The sequence below is a fragment of the Salmo salar genome, chromosome 02, assembly GCF_965601325.2.
Source record: "Salmo salar chromosome 02, fSalSal1, whole genome shotgun sequence".
Taxonomy (NCBI): Eukaryota; Metazoa; Chordata; class Actinopteri; order Salmoniformes; family Salmonidae; genus Salmo; species Salmo salar.
The window spans coordinates 66570001-66591221 of record NC_138292.1 but is presented as its reverse complement, the minus strand read 5'-3'; the positions used below and the strand labels follow the sequence as shown (position 1 = coordinate 66591221).

Genomic DNA, 21221 nt, shown 5'->3' with positions numbered 1-21221 from the left:
TCAGTAGTGTGTAGTGCAGTAGGAGCTGTCTAGTGTCCACTTCACAGCATCACTCTCCCTGGGGCTCATACAGACCAGGCTTTCACTACAAACTGTCAGAGTCCTGGCACCCAAACTGACCCTTAATACTGTCTCCTCAATGCCAGGATTCATCACTAACAACCATTTCCTTTGAATTGTTCACTACATACACATACACACACATACATACACACACTGCCAAGTAACAGTCAGTGGCTGTTGACGGGGCATCGCCATCGAAGTCCCTCAGCGGGCTGTTCAGCTAGATGCCTGACCTTGTGGGCGACCGTGTCCATTCAATGTCCGTTTCCGGGTGTTTCCGTGGTGATGGATGCTTTGTATTGATAAGTGTCTGACTCTCCCCCAGGGGCCCTTTCTCTTCTCTCTTCTGGCAGTGTGTCAGAGAGCAGTCAGAGAGATGGAGAGAGAGAGAGAGGTCAGCTGACTGTATTTGAGAGATGAGTTGGTTTCCCTGGTCTGTTTCCTGTGCTGGTTCTGTCATTCTGCGATGCCCTCTACATCAAAGAGAGGTTGACTTGACACCTAACCTTTGACCTCACATCAGTGACAAAGCTTACTTTGTCATCTCTTTCCACTAGTGGCAGGCAAACATGGTAGATGAACGTCAGGTATGGAAGGACTTTCATATTGGATGTTATGTGAGGAAGTTCACATGGAAAGTGTTCTGTATGTATTTGCATTTTCTATTTTCCACTAGTGTCAGGCAAAGCAGGCATGGTGGATTGATGTAAGGAAAGGGCATTCATATTGGCCTGTTTCCAAAGACTTTGGCGCCACTGTGGATGGTTTTATGTGCCCCCACAAAGATACTTTGGAATGTCTTTTGTAAGTTTGGGTTTGATGTTCTTTCCCAGAACCACCAACCAACACAAAAGATAGACCTACAGTTAATGCCAGTGTCCTTGTTGTTGAATGTGGGAGTCATGGTGTTACCCACACATGGCCTTCCTACACCCACTGTAACCAGCCCAGTTCTTTTCTCTGACCTTGATACCAGCACAGGTTTATCGGCGGTGTCCCCACTCAGTCTTCAAAGTGGAGAGGGGGATTCGAAACACAATGAAGAGTCTTGGGTTTTGTATATCCGCTGTGTCAGGACTTCGCCCAGGTTGCTGGTCTAAACTCTAACGGCTCTAAAGGCTTATGGGATAGCGGGAAAAGAGGAGAAGCAGCGGTAGGTAGGACCTTGGGTCCTTTCTCGTGACACACAACTCCAATGGGACCAGATCAGGGTCATGAAAGTGGGTCAGAGAAGGAGGAGTTTAAAAAAAATCCTTTTACTTGGATAAACAAACTTATTTTTGTCTAGAGCTTTCTCATTTGAGACTTTTTGAAGCATTTAAACGTGAGTAGAAGGCTGTCTCTCTCCTGTTTCTTTTCTTCTAGCCTCTGATGGAAAAACAAGGGTCATTAGCTTCTTCTTTAGCTCTTCCAACTTGGACACAGTGTTTAGTTCATACACACATTACAAAGGTTATAACAGATCAGTATCAGTCTGTTTGGCCCTTTATAGCAGACAGTAAGTGTTTGCATATGGTCTATAGTTTCTTGACGAGTATTATCTTTCCAAACGTCTCTTCAGCTTTATGAATGGATTTGATCTGTAGCGTAGCTAATTTATACCAGATGTTGCTTAGAGGAATCCCTTGCGATGTCTCCATCTATCCCCGTCTCTCTCGCTCTTTCTCTCCCTCCCTCGTTCTCTTACTCTCTGTTTGTCTCTCTCGCTTTCTCTCTCTCTCCTTACATTATTCCTCGTCACTTGACTTTTTTCCCTCTCTCTCTCGCTCGCTCGCTCTCTCTCTCTCTCTCTCTCTCTGACTCTCTCTCTCTCTCTCTCTCTCTGACTCTCTCTCTCTGACTCTCTCTCTCTCTCTCTCTCTCTCTCCTCTCTCTCTCTCTCCTCTCTCCTCTCTCTCTCTCTCTCTCTCTCTCTCTCTCTCTCTCTCTCTGACTGTCTCTTTCTGACTGTCTCTCTGGTCCTGGGGTGTGGAGGCCACATCATGCATACAGTGTTTGTTTTGGGGTTGCTATGGAGATCCTCATGTGGGGGTGCCTTTGGGGTGAGGTGGGAGGGATGTCATGCGGACTGCCCTGTGAGAAAGACCACTGCCTCCTGTAGTGTTACATTACATCATGGACACACACACGCACACACACACACACACACACACCAACATATCGAAAACGTCTGTTTCCTTGGATTGTGGAATGGAGACTACCCAAACACAAGCACACTCCCCTTTTCAAATTGACCTCGTTCTCTCTGTTAGTCCCACTAACTTGTCCGTAGTTAGGTCAGTCACAAGGTATGTGGTTAGCAAAACAGGACAGAAGTGCATTGGTTTGACAATGTGAAAGTGAATTTACTTCTGAATGCTTTCACTCATATACTCGTACAATACAATCATCTGATTGTCTGAATGCAGCTCTTGGCTTCGATGTGTCTCAATACTGTCTCAGTCTGTCTTCACGTGTCTGTTTTTCAGAGAATAGCAGAGGATGCGAGTTTGGCCTTTCCATGAACCTAGGGTCATGTGAAGGTCAATCATAGATTGTGTTTATTTCAAGATTTAAAACCGTTTTGAAATGACCTCCAGGTGTTGCATGATTAGAGGGTTGCTAGATGTTTCTGTGTTGCTGTGTAGCTAAATCTGGAAAGCAGCCTTGGAGTAGGGTAGGATAGGGTTAGAGTAGAGTAGGGTAGAATAGGGTTAGAGTATAGAAGGGTATAGTAGGGTAGGATTAGGGGTAGAATAGGTTAGAGTAGAGAAGGGTAGAGTAGGGTAGAATAGGGTTAGGGTAGGGTGGATTAGGGGTAGGATAGGGTTAGGGTAGAAAGGGTAGAGTAGGGTAGGATTAGGGGTAGGATAGGGTTAGAGTAGAGTAGGGTAGGATTAGGGGTAGGATAGGGTTAGAGTAGAGCAGGGTAGAATAGGGTTAGGGTAGGGTGGGATTAGGGGTAGGATAGGGTTAGAGTAGAGAATGGTAGGGTAGGATTAGGGGTAGGATAGGGGTAGAATAGGGTTAGGGTCGGGTGGGACTAGGGGTAGGATAGGGTTAGAGAAGGGTAGGGTAGAATAGGGTTAGGGTAGGGTTGGATTAGGGGTAGAGTAGGGTAGAATAGGGTTAGGGTAGGGTAGGATTAGGGGTAGGATAGGGTTAGAGTAGAGAAGGGTAGAGTTGGGTAGGATTAGGGGTAGGATAGGGTCAGAGTAGAGAGGGGTAGGGTAGGATTAGAGGTAGAATAGGGTTAGAGTAGGGTAAAATATGGGTTAGGATAGGGTGGGATTAGGGGTAGGTTGGACTAGGGTGGGGTTGGGTAAGGTAGGGTGGGGTAGGGTAGAGTAGGGTTAGGGTAGGATTAGGGTAGGGTGGGGTAGAGTAGGGTAGGTTATAGTAGGGGAGGGTTTAGTAGGGTAGGATTAGGGGTAGGGTGGGGTATAGTTGGGTAGGATTAGGGGTAAAGTAGGATTAGGGTAGAGTAGGGTATAGTAGGGTTAGAGTAAGGTAGGATTGGGGTAGGGTGTGTGGGGTAGTGGTGAATTAGGGTAGGGTTAGAGTAGGGTGGAGGAGGATTAGGGATGGGGTATAATTAGGGGTAGAGGAGGATTAGAGAAGGACAGGGTAGATTAGGGTTAGAGTTAGAGTAGGTTAGGGTAGGTTTAGAGTAGGGTAGCATTAGGGGTAGGGTAAGGTAGGATTAGGGGTAGGGTAGAGTAGGGGTAGGGAGGGTTAGAGTGGGTTAGAGTGGGTTAGGGTAGGTTTAGAGTAGGATTAGGAGTAGAGTAGGATTAGGAGTAGAGTAGGGTCGAGGAGGATTAGGTTTAGGGTCGAGGAGGATTAGGGGTAGGGTCGAGGAGGATTAGGGGTAGGGTCGAGGAGGATTAGGGGTAGGGTCGAGGAGGATTAGGGGTAGGATAACAAAAAAGGATAGTACTTAGATAAGACATTCCAAAGTTCTCCTTGACTCCATTGTTTATTGTTTTATTTATTGAACCTTTATTTTGACAGGGAGTCATGCTGAGACCAAGGCCTCTTTTGGGGAAAAGCCCTGTAATTACAAAACATACACACATCAATACACTACGGAAAGCACAACAGATACAGAACACAATCATAGAAAACAAACACATTCTTCAGTAAAATGTTCCATGCAACCAGGGGTTCTGAAATTCTTTCCATTCCCAGAATACCTTGTGGTTTAGTTATGTCCTCGACAGTGAAATGCTTCATTTGACAAGCAGGATTTGGGGGAATCAGGATTATGTCTCCGAGCATTAAATTGACATCCTTATTATAGACAGTCATTTTTCTCCTACCATGTGATTTGGGTGCCTGTTGGTTGTCGGTTTACCACAAAAAAAAACAACACAAAATCCTCTTTGTAATTGAGACTTTAGCGTCAATTTCCTGCCCCAGATGCTTCCTCCAATGTGTGTGTGTGTGAGTGTATGTGTGTGATAGAGAGGAGGGTTGTTGGTTTGTGCTAAGAGGAATTTTATTTCCTAACTGTGCCTAGAAATAGAGTGTATGTAACCTAGATGACTAGCTGATCATCACTCCAGATTCAGGAGACATGCTGGATTTGCCATGAAAACTGAACATCTGGAAGGCTATGCCCTAGATTAGAATGTCTGCTTTGTAATTCATTCAACATCACACATGATTTTGTTTTGCTTCTAAACCAACCTCCGTCCGTATCACAGTCCTGTAACTGCACAGTCCATCTGCCTGTGTAAACCTAAAGCCAGCCTTCTCCCTTTAGTCTAGACGAGGTCTCTGCTCTGCACAAGGGCCCATGGTTCAGTCGAGTAGGAACATTTGCCTTGTAAATGAACTGCTGACTGAGACTGAAGTTCCAAATGCAACCACATTCCCTACTAGAGGTCGACCGATTATGATTTTTCAATACCGATACCGATTATTGGATGACCCACAAAAACACCCCCGATGCCGATTAATCGGCCGATTTTTATATATATATTTGTAATAATGACAATTACAACAATACTGAATGAAAAATGAACACTTTTATTTTAACTTAATATAATACATCAATAAAATCAATTTAGTCTCAAATAAATAATGAAACATGTTCAATTTGGTTTAAATAATACAAAAACAAAGAGTTGGAGAAGAAAGTAAAAGTGCAATATGCGCTATGTTAAAAAGCTAGCGTTTAAGTTCCTTGCTCAGAACATGAGAACATATGAAAGCTGGTGGTTCCTTTTGACATGAGTCTTCAATATTCCCAGGTAAGAAGTTTTAGGTTGTAGTTATTATAGGACTATTTCTCTCTATACGATTTGTATTTCATATACCTTTGACTATTGGATGTTCTAATAGGTACTTTAGTATTGCCAGCCTAATCTAGGGAGTTGATAGGCTTGAAGTCATAAACAGAGCAATGCTCGAAGCATTGCGAAGAGCTGCTGGCAAACGCGGGAAAGTGCTGTTTCAATGAATGCTTACGAGCATGCTGCTGCCTACCACCGCTCAGTCAGACTGCTCTATCAAATCATTGACTTAATTATAATATAATAACACACAGAAATACGAGCCTTTGGTCATTAATATGGTAGAATCCGGAAACTATCATTTCGAAAACTAAATATTTATTCTTTCAGTGAAATACGGAACCGTTCCATATTTTATCTAACGGGTGGCATCCCTAAGTCTAAATATTGCTGTTACATTGCACAAACTTCAATGTTATGTCATAATTATGTAAAATTCTGGCAAATTAGTTCGCAACGAGCCAGGCAGCCCAAACTGTTGCATATACCCTGACTCTGCGTGCAATGAACGCAAGAGAAGTGACACAATTTCCCTAGATAATATTGCCTGCTAACAGGAATTTCTTTTAACTAAATAAGCAGGTTTAAAAAAATATACTTCTGTGTATTGATATTAAGAAAGGCATTGATGTTTATGGTTAGGTACATTCGTGCAACGATTGTGCTTTTTTCGCAAATGCGCTTTTGTTAAATCATCCCCCGTTTGGCGAAGTTGGCTGTCTTTGTTAGGAAGAAATGGTCTTCACAAAGTTCGCAATGAGCCAGGCGGCCCGAACTGCTGCATATACCCTGACTCTGTTGCACAGAATGCAAGAGAGGTGACACAATTTCCCTAGTTAAAAGAAATTCATGCTAGCAGGCAATATTAGCTAAATATGCAGGTTTAAAAATATATACTTGTGTATAGAGGTCGACCGATTTATGATTTTTCAGCGCCGATGCCGATTATTGGCGGGCCAACAAAAGCCGATACCGATTAATCGGACGATTTCTTTTGGATTTTTTATTTGTAATAATGACAATTACAACAATACTGAATGAACACTTATTTTAACGTAATATAATACATCAATAAAATCAATTTAGCCTCAAATAAATAATGAAACATGTTCAATTTGGTTTAAATAATGCAAAAACAAAGTGTTGGAGAAGAAAGTAAAAGTGCAATATGTGCCATGTAAAAAAGCTAACGTTTAAGTTCCTTGCTCAGAACATGAGAACATATGAAAGCTGGTGGTTCCTTTTAACATGAGTCTTCAATATTCCCAGGTAAGATATTATAGGAATTATAGGACTATTTCTCTCTATACGATTTGTATTTCATATACCTTTGACTATTGGATGTTCTTATAGGCACTTTAGTCTTGCCAGTGTAACAGTATAGCTTCCGTCCCTCTCCTCGCTCCTACCTGGGCTCAAACCAGGAACACATCGACAACAGCCACCCTCGAAGCAGCGTTACCCATGTAGAGCAAGGGGAACAACTACTCCAAGTCTCAGAGCGAGTGACGTTTCAAACGCTATTAGCGCGCACCCAGCTAACTAGCTAGCCATTTCACATCGGTTACACCAGCCTAATCTCGGGAGTTGACAGGCTTGAAGTCATAAACAGCACAATGCTTGAACCATTGCGAAGAGCTGCTGGCAAACCGCACGAAAATGCTATTTTGAATGAATGCTTACGAGCCTGCTGCTGCCTACCACCGCTCAGTCAGACTGCTCTATCAAATCATAGACTTAATTATAATATAATAACACACAGAAACACGAGCCTTAGGTCATTAATATGGTCAAATCCGGAAACCATCATCTCGAAAACAAAACGTTATTCCTGTTACATTGCACAATCTTCAATGTTATGTCATAATTACGTAAAATTCTGGCAAATTAGTCCGCAACGAGCCAGGCGACCCAAACTGTTGCATATACCCTGACTCTGCGTGCAATGAACGCATAATGACACAATTTCACATGGTTAATATTGCCTGCTAACCTGGATTTCTTTTAGATAAATATGCAGGTTTAAAAATATATACTTGTGTATTGATTTTAAGAAAGGCATTGATGTTTATGGTTGGAGCAACGTGTACCTAAGCGATTATATGCAGCGCAGGACAGGCTAGATAAACTAGTAATATCATCAACCATGTGTAGTTAACTAGTGATTATGATTGATTGATTGTTTTTTTTAAGATAAGTTTAATGCTAGCTAGCACCTTACCGTGGCTCCTTGCTGCACTCGCATAACAGGTAGTCAGCCTGCCACGTGGAGTGCAATGTAATCGGCCATAATCGGTGTCCAAAAATGCAGATCACCAATTGTTATGAAAACTTGAAATCGGCCCCAATTAATCGGCCATTCCGATTAATCGGTCAACCTCTATTCCCTACATGGTGCACTACTTTTGACCAGGGCCCGCTATGTGGGGTATAGGGTGCCATTTGGGATACAGACTTCAGACCCTAGAGGCATGGGGCTGCATACTACGCCACAGCCACTACAGGCACCCCTCCAGATTCCTTTAGCCCAGATCACTGCATCTCAACCAGGGTTCTGGTTTCCCATCTTGGGCCCCTCTCGCAGCCCAGGGAGTGTTGGACTAGCACCATCGCTGGCTGAGTCGCTGGATGTCGTGGGTTGTTATGTGTACTATACTGCAGTGCATAGGAGTGCTAGGTTCATGTACATATGAAGATTCAGATTCCACTCTCGTTATCCTTAATTACCCTGATTGACATCATGACACCTCTCACTTCCCTTCGTGATGTTTCAGTAGCACCATCATTATCAACCGATAATAACTGATTCACTGTTCTATCGGTTATCACACACACACACACACACACACACACACACACACACACACACACACACACACACACACACACCATGTTGATTCCGTATCTCTTAGCTCCATTAACAGACTGTTATTATCCAGCATCTTGATGAGAGAGAAGCACCATAAACACCATATTAATTGTTTGTTCCTGATTCAGCTTCATGATGTGGTTGCGATTCAACGTGTCTGTTGTAGCTGTTGGCGCACGGACATACACACACACACACACACACACACACACACACACACACAATGTTTTAGAGCCGCTGCCTGGCGCAGCCCAGTTCTACTGCTTTCATATTGAACGTTGACCTTCCGTGTGTCAGATGTGAGAATACGATGCCCTTCTTTTGACATCTTTGATGGCTGGTGGGAATCTGGCCTACAAAGAACATGTTGTCTTTGATAGTTTATGTGCTACTGTACATTCATTGAGTCTGAACTTTGGGACTATGATTTTTTGACTGAAGTGTTCTTCCTGTGATGTCAAAAAATGTAGCTTAGTGAGAGACAATGACAAATATGTTGTATTCCAAACCCCTTTATCTAGTGTTCCCTCAGTGCCAGGCTATGGTGTATCCAGTCTTTTTGTCTCTCTCTCTCTCTCTCTCTCTCTCTCTCTCTCTCTCTCTCTGTCTCTCTGTCTGTCTCTCTGTATCTCTTTCTTTCCCTCTCTCCTTCTCTTGCACTCTCTCCCTCTTTCTTTCTCTCTCTCTTTCTTTCTCTCTCTCCACTATGAGCAACATAGAGGCCAAGTTTAGGGTGGATCATTCCTATTACAGGAACATTCTCTGTCTCTGTAGACACTGGTCCATTACATGATCAATTAGAGGAAATACACATACACACTATCTCCATGGAAACATGGCTAGGATTTGGGATCCAATGGGGCTGTGTGTGTGTGTGTGTGTGTGTGTGTGTGTGTGTGTTCCTTCACAAAACCATCCCTACAGGGCGGGTACGTGTTGTACACACAGGGAATACTTTGATTGCTATCCATTGGTAGTGTCATGGTACAGCCAGGTAGCAGTGTTTTGTTTGAAGTCAACCTGTGGCTGATGGCCCCATCACTCAATACACAGAGCAGACAGAAACACAGTATAATAATACACTATGAATGAACAGCTGCTGACTGGTTCACCCCAGGTAACAACATGACAGTAATGAATTGTGACCTGACCTTATATATGCTGTAAATCCTAGTGCCTAAGAGTCATAAAGATGCATTGAAATAATGTTACTGAGTTTAGATGCAAGCCCCCACCTCACAGCTGCCACTCTCGTGCACTGAGGCAAGGAAATGGAATTGCTACTTTTTTTGTGTTCAGTCATGATGGGTACGGCCCAGAGTTATGTGTTCAGTCATGATGGGTACGGCCCAGAGTTATGTGTTCAGTCATGATGGGTACGGCCCAGAGTTATGTGTTCAGTCATGATGGGTACGGCCCAGAGTTATGTGTTCAGTCATCATGGGTACGGCCCAGAGTTATGTGTTCAGTCATCATGGGTACGGCCCAGATTTATGTGTTCAGTCATCATGGGTACGGCCCAGAGGTACTGTTGAAGTCGGAAGTTTACATACACCTTAGCCAAATGCATTTAAACTCAGTTTTTCACAATTCCTGACATTTAATCCTACTAAAAATACTTTCTAGTTCCGACCATGCAGTAATATCTAACAAGTAATATAACCTAAGAATTTCACAACAACACCTTATACACACAAGTGTAAAGGAATGAATACAAATATGTACATAAAAATACATAAATGAGTGATGGCCGAACGGCATAGGCAAGATGCAGTAGATGGTATAGAGTACAGTATATACATATGAGATGAGTAATGTAGGGTATGTAAACATTATATAAAGTGGCTAGTGATACATTACATCAAGATGGCAAGATGCAGTGGATGGTATAGAGTACAGTATATACATATGAGATGAGTAATGTAGGGTATGAAAACATTATATAAAGTGGCATTGTTTAAAGTGACTAGTGATAAATTGATTACATCAATTTTAGAGTTGAGTCAGTATGTTGGCAGCAGCCACTCAATGTTAGTGATGGCTGTTTAACAGTCTGATGGCCTTGAGATAGAAGCTGTTTTTCAGTCTCTCGGTCCCAGCTTTGATGCACCTGTACTGATGCACCTCGCTTTCTGGATGTTAGCGGGGTGAACAGGCAGTGGCTCGGGTGGTTGTTGTCCTTGATGATCTTTTTGGCCTTCCTATGGCATCAGGTGGTGTAGGTGTCCTGGAGGGCAGGTAGTTTGCACCCGGTGATGCGTTGTGCAGACCTCACTACCCTCTGGAGAGCTTTACGGTTATGGGCGGAGCAGCTGCCGTACCAGGCGGTGATACAGCCCGACAGGATGCTCTCTATTGTGCACCTGTAAAAGTTTGTAAGTGATTTTGGCGACAAGCCGAATTTCTTCAGCCTCCTGAGGTTGAAGAGGCGCTGCTGCGCCTTCTTCACCACGCTGTCTGTGTGGGTGGACCATTTCAGTTTGTCCGTGATGTGTACGCCGAGGAACTTAAAACTTTCCACCCTCTCCACTACTGTCCCGTCGACGTGGATAGGGGGGTACTCCCTCTGCTGCTTCCTGAAGCTCACGATCATCTCCTTTGTTTTGTTGACATTGAGTGTGAGGTTATTTTCCTGACACCACACTCCGAGGGCCCTCACCTCCTCCTGTAGGCCGTTTCGTCGTTGTTGGTAATCAAGCCTACCACTGTAGTGTCGTCTGCAAACTTGATGATTGAGTTGGAGGCGTGCATAGCCACGCACTCGTGGGTGAACAGGGAGTACAGGAGAGGGCTGAGAACGCACCCTTGTGGGGCCCCAGTGTTGAGGATCAGCGTGATGGAGATGTTGTTACCTACCCTCACCACCTGGGGGCTGCCCGTCAGGAAGTCCAGGACCCAGTTGCACAGGGCGGGGTCGAGACCCAGGGTCTTGAGCTTAATGACGAGTTTGGAGGGTACTATGGTGTTAAATGCTGAGCTGTAATCGATGAACAGCATTCTTACATAGGTATTCCTCTTGTCCAGATGGGTTAGGGCAGTGTGATGGCGATTGCGTCATCTGTGGACCTATTGGGTCGGTAAGCAAATTGAAGTGGGCCTAGGGTGTCAGGTAGGGTGGAGGTGATATGGTCCTTGACTAGTCTCTCAAAGAACTTCATGATGACGGAAGTGAGTGCTACGGGGCGATAGTCATTTAGCTCAGTTAGCTTTCTTGGGAACAGGAACAATGGTGGCCCTCTTGAAGCATGTGGGAACAGCAGACTGGGATAAGGATTGATTGAATATGTCTGTAAACACACCAGCCAGCTGAGGACGCAGCCGGGGATGCCGTCTGGGCCTGCAGCCTTGCGAGGGTTAACACGTTTAAATGTTTTACTCACGTCGGCTGCAGTAAAGGAGAGCCTGCAGGTTTTGGTAGCGGGCCGTGTCAAAAACCTGCAGGCTCTCCTTCACTGCAGCCGTCACACTGTATTGTCCTCAAAGTGAGCAAAAAAGTTGTTTAGTCTGTCTGGGAGCAAGGCATCGTGGTCCGCGACGGGGCTGGTTTTTCTTTTGTAGTCCGTGATTGACTGTAGACCCTGCCACATACCTCTCGTGTCTGAGCCGTTGAATTGCGACTCCACTTTGTCTCTATATTGACACTTAGCTTGTTTGATTGCCTTGCGGAGGGAATAGCTACACTGTTTGTATTCGGTCATGTTTCCAGTCACCTTGCCCTGATTAAAAGCAGTGGTTCGCGCTTTCAGTTTTGCGCGAATGCTGCCGTCAATCCACGGTTTCTGGTTGGGGAATGTTTTAATAGACGCTGTGGGTACAACATCACCGATGCACTTGCTAATAAACTCGCTCACCGAATCAGCGTATTCGTCAATGTTGTTGTTCGACGTTATGCGGAACATGTCCCAGTCCACGTGATCGAAGCAATCTTGAAGCATGGAATCCGATTGGTCGGACCAGCGTTGAACAGAACTGAGCGCGGGTGCTTCCTGTTTTAGTTTCTGTCTATAAGCTGGAAGCAACAAAATGGAGTCGTGGTCAGCTTTTCCGAAGGGAGGGCGGGGGAGGGCCTTATATGCGTCGCGGCAGTTAGAATAACAGTGATCCAGGGTTTTGCCTGCCCTGGTAGCACAATCGATATGCTGATAGAATTTGGGGAGCCTTGTTTTCAGATTAGCCTTGTTAAAATCCCCGGCTACAATGAATGCAGCCTCAGGATATGTGGTTTCCAGTTTACATAGAGTCGAATGAAGTTCTTTCAGGGCCCTCGATGTGTCTGCTTGGGGGGGAATATACACGACTGTGATTATGATCGAAGAGAATTCTCTTGGTAGATAATGCGGTCTGCATTTAATTGTGAGGAATTCTAAGTCAGGTGAACAAAAGGACTTGAGTTCCTGTATGATCACACCACGTCTCGTTAACCCCCGCCCTTCTTCTTACCAGAGAGATGCTTGTTTCTGTCGGCGGGATGCGTGAAGAAACCAGGTGGCTGTACCGACTCAGACAGCTCTGTCAGGAGGAATAGGCCAAAAGTCACCCAACTTATTGTGGGAAGCTTGTGGAAGGCTACCCGAAACATTTGACCCAAGTTAAACAATTTAAAGACAATGCTACCAAATACTATTTGAGTCTATGTAAACTTCTGACCCACTGGGAATGTGATGAAAGAAATAAAAGCTGAAATAAATCATTCTCTCTACTATTATTCTGACATTTCACATTCTTAAAATAAAGTGGTGATCCTAACTGACCTAAGACAGGGAATTTTTACTAGGATTAAATGTCAGGAATTGTGAAAAACTGAGTTTAAATGTATTTGGCTAAGGTGTATGTAAACTTCCGACTTCAACTGTACATACACACAACCATCTCCATCCACATCAACACAGAAAGAAGATGGAGTAACCAATCTCTGAGTAAACACAGCAGGACCACTCTGTCTCCCTCCTTCTCCATTATCGCTCCACTGTCTCCCTCCTTCTCTACATTATCTCTCCACTGTCTCCCCCTTCTCTACATTATCTCTCCACTGTCTCCCTCCTCTACATTATCTCTCCACTGTCTCCCCCTTCTCTCCATTATCTCTCCACTGTCTCCCCCTTCTCTCCATTATCTCTCCACTGTCTCCCTCCTTCTCTACATTATCTCTCCACTCTGTGTGTGTGTGTGTGTGCGTGTGTGCGTGCGTGCGTGCGTGCGTGCTCGTGCGTGTTACTAATAATACACACGGCTGCACAGATACTGAATGCATTGTTCAGTGTCCCAGGAAATGAACCAAACGTAGTTACCCTGCGTTAAACATTACCCTGACATATACAATATATTCATGCTACACACACGTCACAGCTGCTGCTACCAGACTCTTATTTAGAACTGCTAATACTGAACAATGTAAACACTTACCCCCAACCCCCTGCCCTGATGTGTGTGTAAATATTGGACTATAAATTGTGCCTTCCTGTATTATACTTATGCTAGAATGTTTATTCTATTCTACTGAGCCATTTACTTTATGTTCCTATCTTTTATTGTTTGTTTTTGTTGTTGCATTGTCAAAAAGGAACCTGCCAGTAAGCATTTAGTTGGACAGTGTATACCATGTGTATCCTGTACAACTGGAAACACACCCACTCTGACAGCATTACCCTCTACCCTGAAACATGTACCTCTGGAACATGGATTAGTGGGTTACTTAGGATCGCTGTCCTAGAAATATAAACCTAGACAGGTTTTAGTGTGTTATTACAGGCGTGGCAGCTCTGGGGGTGTGTTCTCTATGTCATGATGACATACTGCTCTGTTGTGTTCAGGCCTGCAGAGGTACAGATTGCTAGCCTGAAACCCAAACTAAATATTGCTATCTTTCACTATGGTTTAACTTCATGGATGTACAGAAGCGCTAGTAAAACAGAGCAATATTCAGTTCAGAGTCCAGGTTAATAGATTACAGGTGGAGGGAGAAGATTTTTAGCCTGGGTGCCAGATAGGTTTGTTCTGTTAGCTTTAGGTGATTCATGTGACTACTCCCTGTAATGCTCTTAACCTGTCAACCCTAACCTGCTATCTCTGTTAGTCCTCCTACTGACCCCTATGACACTACACTATCTCTGTTAGTCCTCCTACTGACCCCTATGACACTACACTATCTCTGTTAGTCCTCCTACTGACCCCTATGACACTACACTATCTCTGTTAGTCCTCCTACTGACCCCTATGACACTACACTATCTCTGTTAGTCCTCCTACTGACCCCTATGACACTACATCATCTCTGTTAGTGTAGTGTCATAGGGGTTAGTAGGAGGACTAACTAACAGAGATACTGTAGTGTCATAGGGGTTAGTAGGAGGACTAACTAACAAAGATACTGTAGTGTCATAGGGGTTAATAGGAGGACTAACTAACAGAGATACTGTAGTGTCATAGGGGTTAATAGGAGGACTAACTAACAGAGATACTGTAGTGTCATAGGGGTTAATAGGAGGACTAACTAACAGAGATACTGTAGTGTCATAGGGGTTAATAGGAGGACTAACTAACAGAGATACTGTAGTGTCATAGGGGTTAATAGGAGGACTAACTAACAGAGATACTGTAGTGTCATAGGGGTTAATAGGAGGACTAACTAACAGAGATACTGTAGTGTCATAGGGGTTAATAGGAGGACTAACTAACAGAGATACTGTAGTGTCATAGGGGTTAATAGGAGGACTAACAGAGATAGTGTAGTGTCATAGGGGTCAGTAGGAGGACTAACTAACAGAGATGGTCCTCCTACTAACCCTTATGACACTACAGTATCTCTGTTAGTTAGTCCTCCTACGGACCCCTATAACGCTGTACAGATGATCACACATCATAACACAACACAGAGACACAGGAAGCCAGTCAGGCCTGCAGTACCTACTGGTGTCCGTTTACCGTAAACCGTTTTATCAGCATTCTGTCAGCGTTCATCTCAACACTTCTGGGAAACAGGAGAAGGGGGTACGTCGTTGTTCACTCACTGATGCAGGGGGAGAGGAATGCAAACACTTGACCTCATGTCGGGACCGTGTTGGAAAAACAAAATGGCCGCCGATCTAAACCACACCTGAAAGGAGTTGGGTGGTTTGGTGATGTTTGGGAAAGAGAAGTCATTCAGTTTTAATGGCTTTAGTGCAGAGAGGAGACCCATCCAGGGTCAGATAGAATCGTTCTTTTGACTATTCCTGACTTCAAACGATGGAACACCCAGCAAAAGAGGAGGTCAGAAGGGGAGTATCAGAGTATGATCGCAAAACTTACAAAATGTATCAACTTTTGGCCAGGCACCACAGGTGAAATGACATTTTGCATCTACTTATCCATTTAGAGATTTGTTGGTGTCCATAATGTCTATACCCACCATCATATACATATATATTTATATTCCGGACTGATATTTCTATATTTCTTAATTCATTTCTTTTATTTTTCTGGATTTGGGTGTATTGTTAGATATTACTGCACTGCTGGGGCTAGCAACATAAGCATTTCACAACACCTGTGATAACATCTGCAAAATATGTGTACGCGACAAATAAAATTGTATTTGATTTTGGTCCATTAACATTCATATTTTCAAAAAAATAAACATAAGGTAAACTTGAAAATGTACATTTTCTTTAGTTTATCATACCACCAACATAAACAAAATGTTTTATTTGTGTCTACAACTGGTAAAAGTTGATTGTGATAGGATTAAGAGAAATAAACCACCTATTAAGATGTGATGCCTGGCCTTAAGACAATATGGGGAGTAGTTACATTAATCACTAGAATTTACAATAGACTTTTGTTTTACCTCAATTTCAGTCAGCTGGTTTCTCCTTTCTCCCTGGTATTTTTATAATTTTTTTACCTTTATTTAACTAGGCAAGTCAGTTACAATTTACAATGATGGCCTATTTCATGAACACAATGAGCAGTCATGGCTGCTTGGCCTCTTCGTTGTCTTAAAGTCTTAGTCAGCAGCCCTTATCCGTGGTCATGTGAAATATGAGCAGAGCCAAAGCTCAACGCTAGCTGTCCTTTCTAAATGCTGTGTTTTATGGAGCCCATTGATTGTCATTGGGTAGTCAGTGTGTGTTGTTGAGTGGTAGGGGATGAGAGATCCGGACTCAGGGCTGGTGGTGCCAGCTGGGGATGGCATTAGACTGTTGAGTTATACAGTAAACGCTCAGTCAGTTGGCATGAAGGGTGACAGAGCCCATCCAGTGCTCTGAATTGATTGAGTTGGTCTTGAGGCTATATTTAGTATTTATCAGAATAGTGTAAAGGCTAGGCTGCTGGATGGTTTGGCTGTCTGTGGGATCAATAGCCCGGCTGCGGTCTCCTCCTGTAAAGTGATGATAAGTGTGTGTGTGTGTGTGTGTGTGTGTGTGTGTGTGTGTGTGTGTGGAGTATTACATCACGAGGAAGAAGATGTGTCCATCAATATTTAATCACAACCACTCTAATCTTAACCACATTCACTGACATTTAATCACTCACACACACACACACACACACACACACACACACACACACACATTTATTAAACATTTTTTTGGGGGGTATTTTATTAGGATCCCCATGAGCTGTTGCGAAAGCAGCAGCTACTCTTCCTGGGTTCCACACAGAACATGACATAATACAGAACATTAATAGACCAGAACAGGTCAAGGACAGAACTACATGTAAAAACAGCTCACAGCCTACATATCAGTGCATACACACAATATCTAGGTAAAATAGGGGAAAGGCGTTGTAATACCCTTTTACTGACACACACACACCACTAACACCCCTCTAATCTTTCACACAGCCCTGTCAAATCTACAACACTATCCACCCACCACAACACAGTCACCACTGTCTCCATGATCAAAGCGAGGGATGTCTCCTCTACCACAGTCAAGTATAACTCCTTCAGACTGTCTTCTGTTTATGGTTCTATTCTCTATGTAGTCTAATGCACTACTGTTGACCAGAGCAAAGGGTCATCTTCTGTTTCCAGGGCTACCAGAGCAAAGGGTCATCTTCTGTTTCCAGGGCTACCAGAGCAAAGGGTCTTCTTCTGTTTCCAGGGCTACCAGAGCAAAGGGTCGTCTTCTGTTTCCAGGGCTACCAGAGCAAAGGGTCTTCTTCTGTTTCCAGGGCTACCAGAGCAAAGGGTCTTCTTCTGTTTCCAGGGCTACCAGAGCAAAGGGTCATCTTCTGTTTCCAGGGCTACCAGAGCAAAGGGTCTTCTTCTGTTTCCAGGGCTACCAGAGCAAAGGGTCATCTTCTGTTTCCAGGGCTACCAGAGCAAAGGGTCATCTTCTGTTTCCAGGGCTACCAGAGCAAAGGGTCATCTTCTGTTTCCAGGGCTACCAGAGCAAAGGGTCATCTTCTGTTTCCAGGGCTACCAGAGCAAAGGGTCATCTTCTGTTTCCAGGGCTACCAGAGCAAAGGGTCATCTTCTGTTTCCAGGGCTACCAGAGCAAAGGGTCATCTTCTGTTTCCAGGGCTACCAGAGCAAAGGGTCATCTTCTGTTTCCAGGGCTACCAGAGCAAAGGGTCTTCTTCTGTTTCCAGGGCTACCAGAGCAAAGGGTCATCTTCTGTTTCCAGGGCTACCAGAGCAAAGGGTCTTCTTCTGTTTCCAGGGCTACCAGAGCAAAGGGTCATCTTCTGTTTCCAGGGCTACCAGAGCAAAGGGTCATCTTCTGTTTCCAGGGCTACCAGAGCAAAGGGTCATCTTCTGTTTCCAGGGCTACCAGAGCAAAGGGTCATCTTCTGTTTCCAGGGCTACCAGAGCAAAGGGTTGTCTTCTGTTTCCAGGGCTACCAGAGCAAAGGGTCGTCTTCTGTTTCCATAGCATTTATTTCATGCTAAGACACAGTCTTACTCAAAGACTGATCTGGGATCAGCTTACTCTCGCTGGGCCGGTTTCCTGGGCAGCAGATTAAGCCTGTAGACTAAAAAACATGTTCAATGGAGATTCTTCATTGGAAGTGTTTCTGTCAAGACTCGGGTTAATGTGTGTCTGGGAAAGTATGACTCCATGTATAACCTCTTGGTCATGTTGTAATAGAGTATTGCACAATAGGAAGACCATCCCTTTGATTTCCTCTGTCAGCTAAAGACACGAGACTCAATAACACACATGAGAGTTAGTCCCCAAGAACCAGGCTGAAACCTCATTGATAAGGAGCCACGTTTTATTTACAGCCTTGACCTGATAAGGCTGGATGATAAAGGTCTATTGTTTAGGCTGCGTCCTGCAGAAATGTGGTCACGCTGTTCTACTGCTGTGGCTGTGCTTCCGTAGACATACACACACACACCCACAATTTTCTATAGCTAGGTATACTCAATGTTCTAGCTAGCTACCTCCCCAGGTATGCACAATGCCTCCTTCTCCAGTACAGTAGGTATGTAGAACATGGCAAATAGAAACAGTTGGGGTGTGTTACCTTAGAGCGACAACATGTTAGCTATGTGCCATGGTGATTTGTAACCTGCCAGTATACTTCCAAAACACGAGAGAGAGAGAGAACAAGAGAGAGAAAGTAAAAAGAGAGGGATAGAACGAGAGAGAGAAAGAAGAGTTAGAATAAGAGCAGGAGAGAGGGAAAGGGAGAAGGGAGGGGGCCGGTGTGTGACAGCCGGCCCCTGATTGGTCAGACTGCAGTGTGTGTTCCCTCAGTGGGCAGAGGATTAAGCCTATCACGTGGTTCCTTTAGCTCCTTTTCACACAAACACACCCACACACACACTCACAGCTGTTGAAATCTCTTTCTCCTCTGCTGCGGTCAGAGCAGTCAGAGCAGTCAGAGCAGCGAGGGAGTGGAGTGTGTGTGGCAGTGGAGTCTGAGACTAGCAGCAACTCTGTTGTCTTCAGGCAGTCCATTTTTTTGGTTTGGTCCGGGACTAACATATAGGATCAACTTGGAGAAGGGAGACGAAGAAGCAGTGAACGGACTGTTTTTTTCTCTCTCCCTCTCTTTATTTTTCGTCTGCGTCCCCGTGGATCTACTCTGGGATTTCTAAGCGAGGCGAGGAAGTAGACATGCGTTTTGACTGGCGTTTCTATTCCAGGTTCTATCAGATTCACTGACTGAGTGCAGGGGACACAATAAGGTCAGTTAGCTACGCGTGTTTCTTTGTGTGTGTTGTTGACTGTCACTCCCTACTTCAACTAAATGAGTTGACTGAACTCATTTCAATCTGTGAGCTGTGATTGTGATTTCAAGCTGTTGGTTCAGCTACCAATTTAAGGGGGAATTCCTGGCTTCCACGATGAACACCCGTTGGTTGTGTTGCCTTTCTCTCTCTCAACATGCTTAGCACTGAGTCAATGGAGACTGTAGGTAGATTAGCTGTACTCATCAGCTAAACAGTAGGAATGAATACTGCTCAGTACACTAATATACTACCTAGAGGTCTGAAGAGTAGAGCTTGTTCTCTGCTTACAGTGCATCGTCGAAGTTCAAGTTGAAACGCTTAACTGTCTAGTAAGGGTGGAATGGACATTTCTGATTGGCTTGCATGGCTGGCCAGGCCTACGTAACTTAACTTCACAGCAGCCACGTCATAGATGATGTACATTACATGGTTACAACATCATGCTTTCACTCGTAGATTATTCAGTGGGGTTTTGTGTCCTCACTCTGTTTATTTTGAAAGCGCACACACACCCCGCCCACCTACAATGTGTAAGGCCACGCAGCACAGTAGATAGCCATCTATAATTAGTGTGTGGGATTGTTTCCTGGTATTGTTCCCATACGGTCGGTAACGCGACCCAAAAGCCTGTCCCTATTAATAGGGGTGATGGCTAAAAGAGAGGCAGAAGAATCCAGCAGGCATGATAACAAATAGTAGAGAGGGGATGAGGTGTAAGAGAGGGAAAGAGAGGGAAACTGTATATAGACATAATATAACATTTGAAATGTCTTTATTCTTTTGGAACTTTTGTGAGTGTAATGTTTGCTGTTAATTTTATATTACTTATTTCACTTTTGTTTATTATCTGTTTCTCTTGCTTTGGCAATGTTAACATATGTTTCCCATGACAATAAAGCCCAATAAGGGGGGGTTTATGGGGTGAGAGAGAGGGGGAGGGGGGGAAGGAAGAGGAGGGTACACTGTAGCAGGATAGCTGTCAACAGAAGAGAGGAGGGGTGAGGTTTGTGGGACTGTATGGAAAGCAATCTAATCTGTCCTCCCCGCTGGAGTTAGTTCAAGGCTAAATGTCATCCTGACATGAGGTGAGGTAACTGGAGTAATGAAGAGAGCCTCTGCACACTGGTGAATAACACTATGCACATTTGTGATTTATTCGGGCTTCGTGGCTAAGCTTTAGTTTCAGTCAAAGCGTTGACCTTTCCTCAGACCACCCTCTCCTCCACATAGTGACACATTATGTGGGGCGGCAGCGTAGCCTAGTGGTTAGAGCGTCGGACTAGCAACCGAAAGGTTGCAAGATCGAATCCCCGAGCTGACAAGGTACAAATCTGTCGTTCTGCCCCTGAACAAGGCAGTTAACCCACTGTTCCTAGGCCGTCATTGAAAATAAGAATTTGTTCTTAACTGACTTGCCTGGTTAAATAAAGGTAAAACAAAAAAGAAAAATGCCTGAAGTCGTGGAAGGGGTGTGTGGCTGGCGGCGGAGCAGTAGGCCAAAGGTTGAAAGGTCGATAGGTCAGAGAGATTGCTGTTACTTTGCTTCGGGCTACCAGTCGAGACCAACCGGATAACAGTCACAGTCTGGTGCTCTTTAAGCAGTCTCTTGAGTCAAAACGGCCTTTTGCGGTCAAGTCAAAACGGTCTTTTGCGGTCAGTATGGTATCAATGGTTTTTATTGATTTATTTATTTAGTTGATCAATTTGATCTGACAAAAGCTTTGTCTGTCAACAGAGACACACGACTGAAATAAACTGGTCTTTAGGTGGTGCCTCAATCATGTCTCTTTTTTTATTCAATTTTTTTCTAATTTGTGTGAACTTGTGAATTTGTGTGAA

At 44.2% G+C, this 21221-nt stretch overlaps 1 protein-coding gene across 7 annotated transcripts in view; it reads left to right on the top strand.

Moving 5' to 3' along the window:
* Positions 1–21221, top strand: part of LOC106589748 (gamma-adducin) — a 150646-nt gene that overhangs the window by 84709 nt on the left and 44716 nt on the right. For 2 of the 7 annotated variants that reach the window (XM_045707995.2, XM_045707972.2), the window contains exon 1: positions 19001–19337. The exons of 3 other annotated variants lie outside the window; for them this stretch is intronic. The gene's annotated coding sequence lies outside the window, so the exon portion shown is untranslated. Of the gene's footprint in view, positions 1–18999; positions 19338–21221 lie in introns of those variants that run through there. 2 more of the 7 variants (XM_045707994.2, XM_045707993.2) reach the window with 2 other exon arrangements.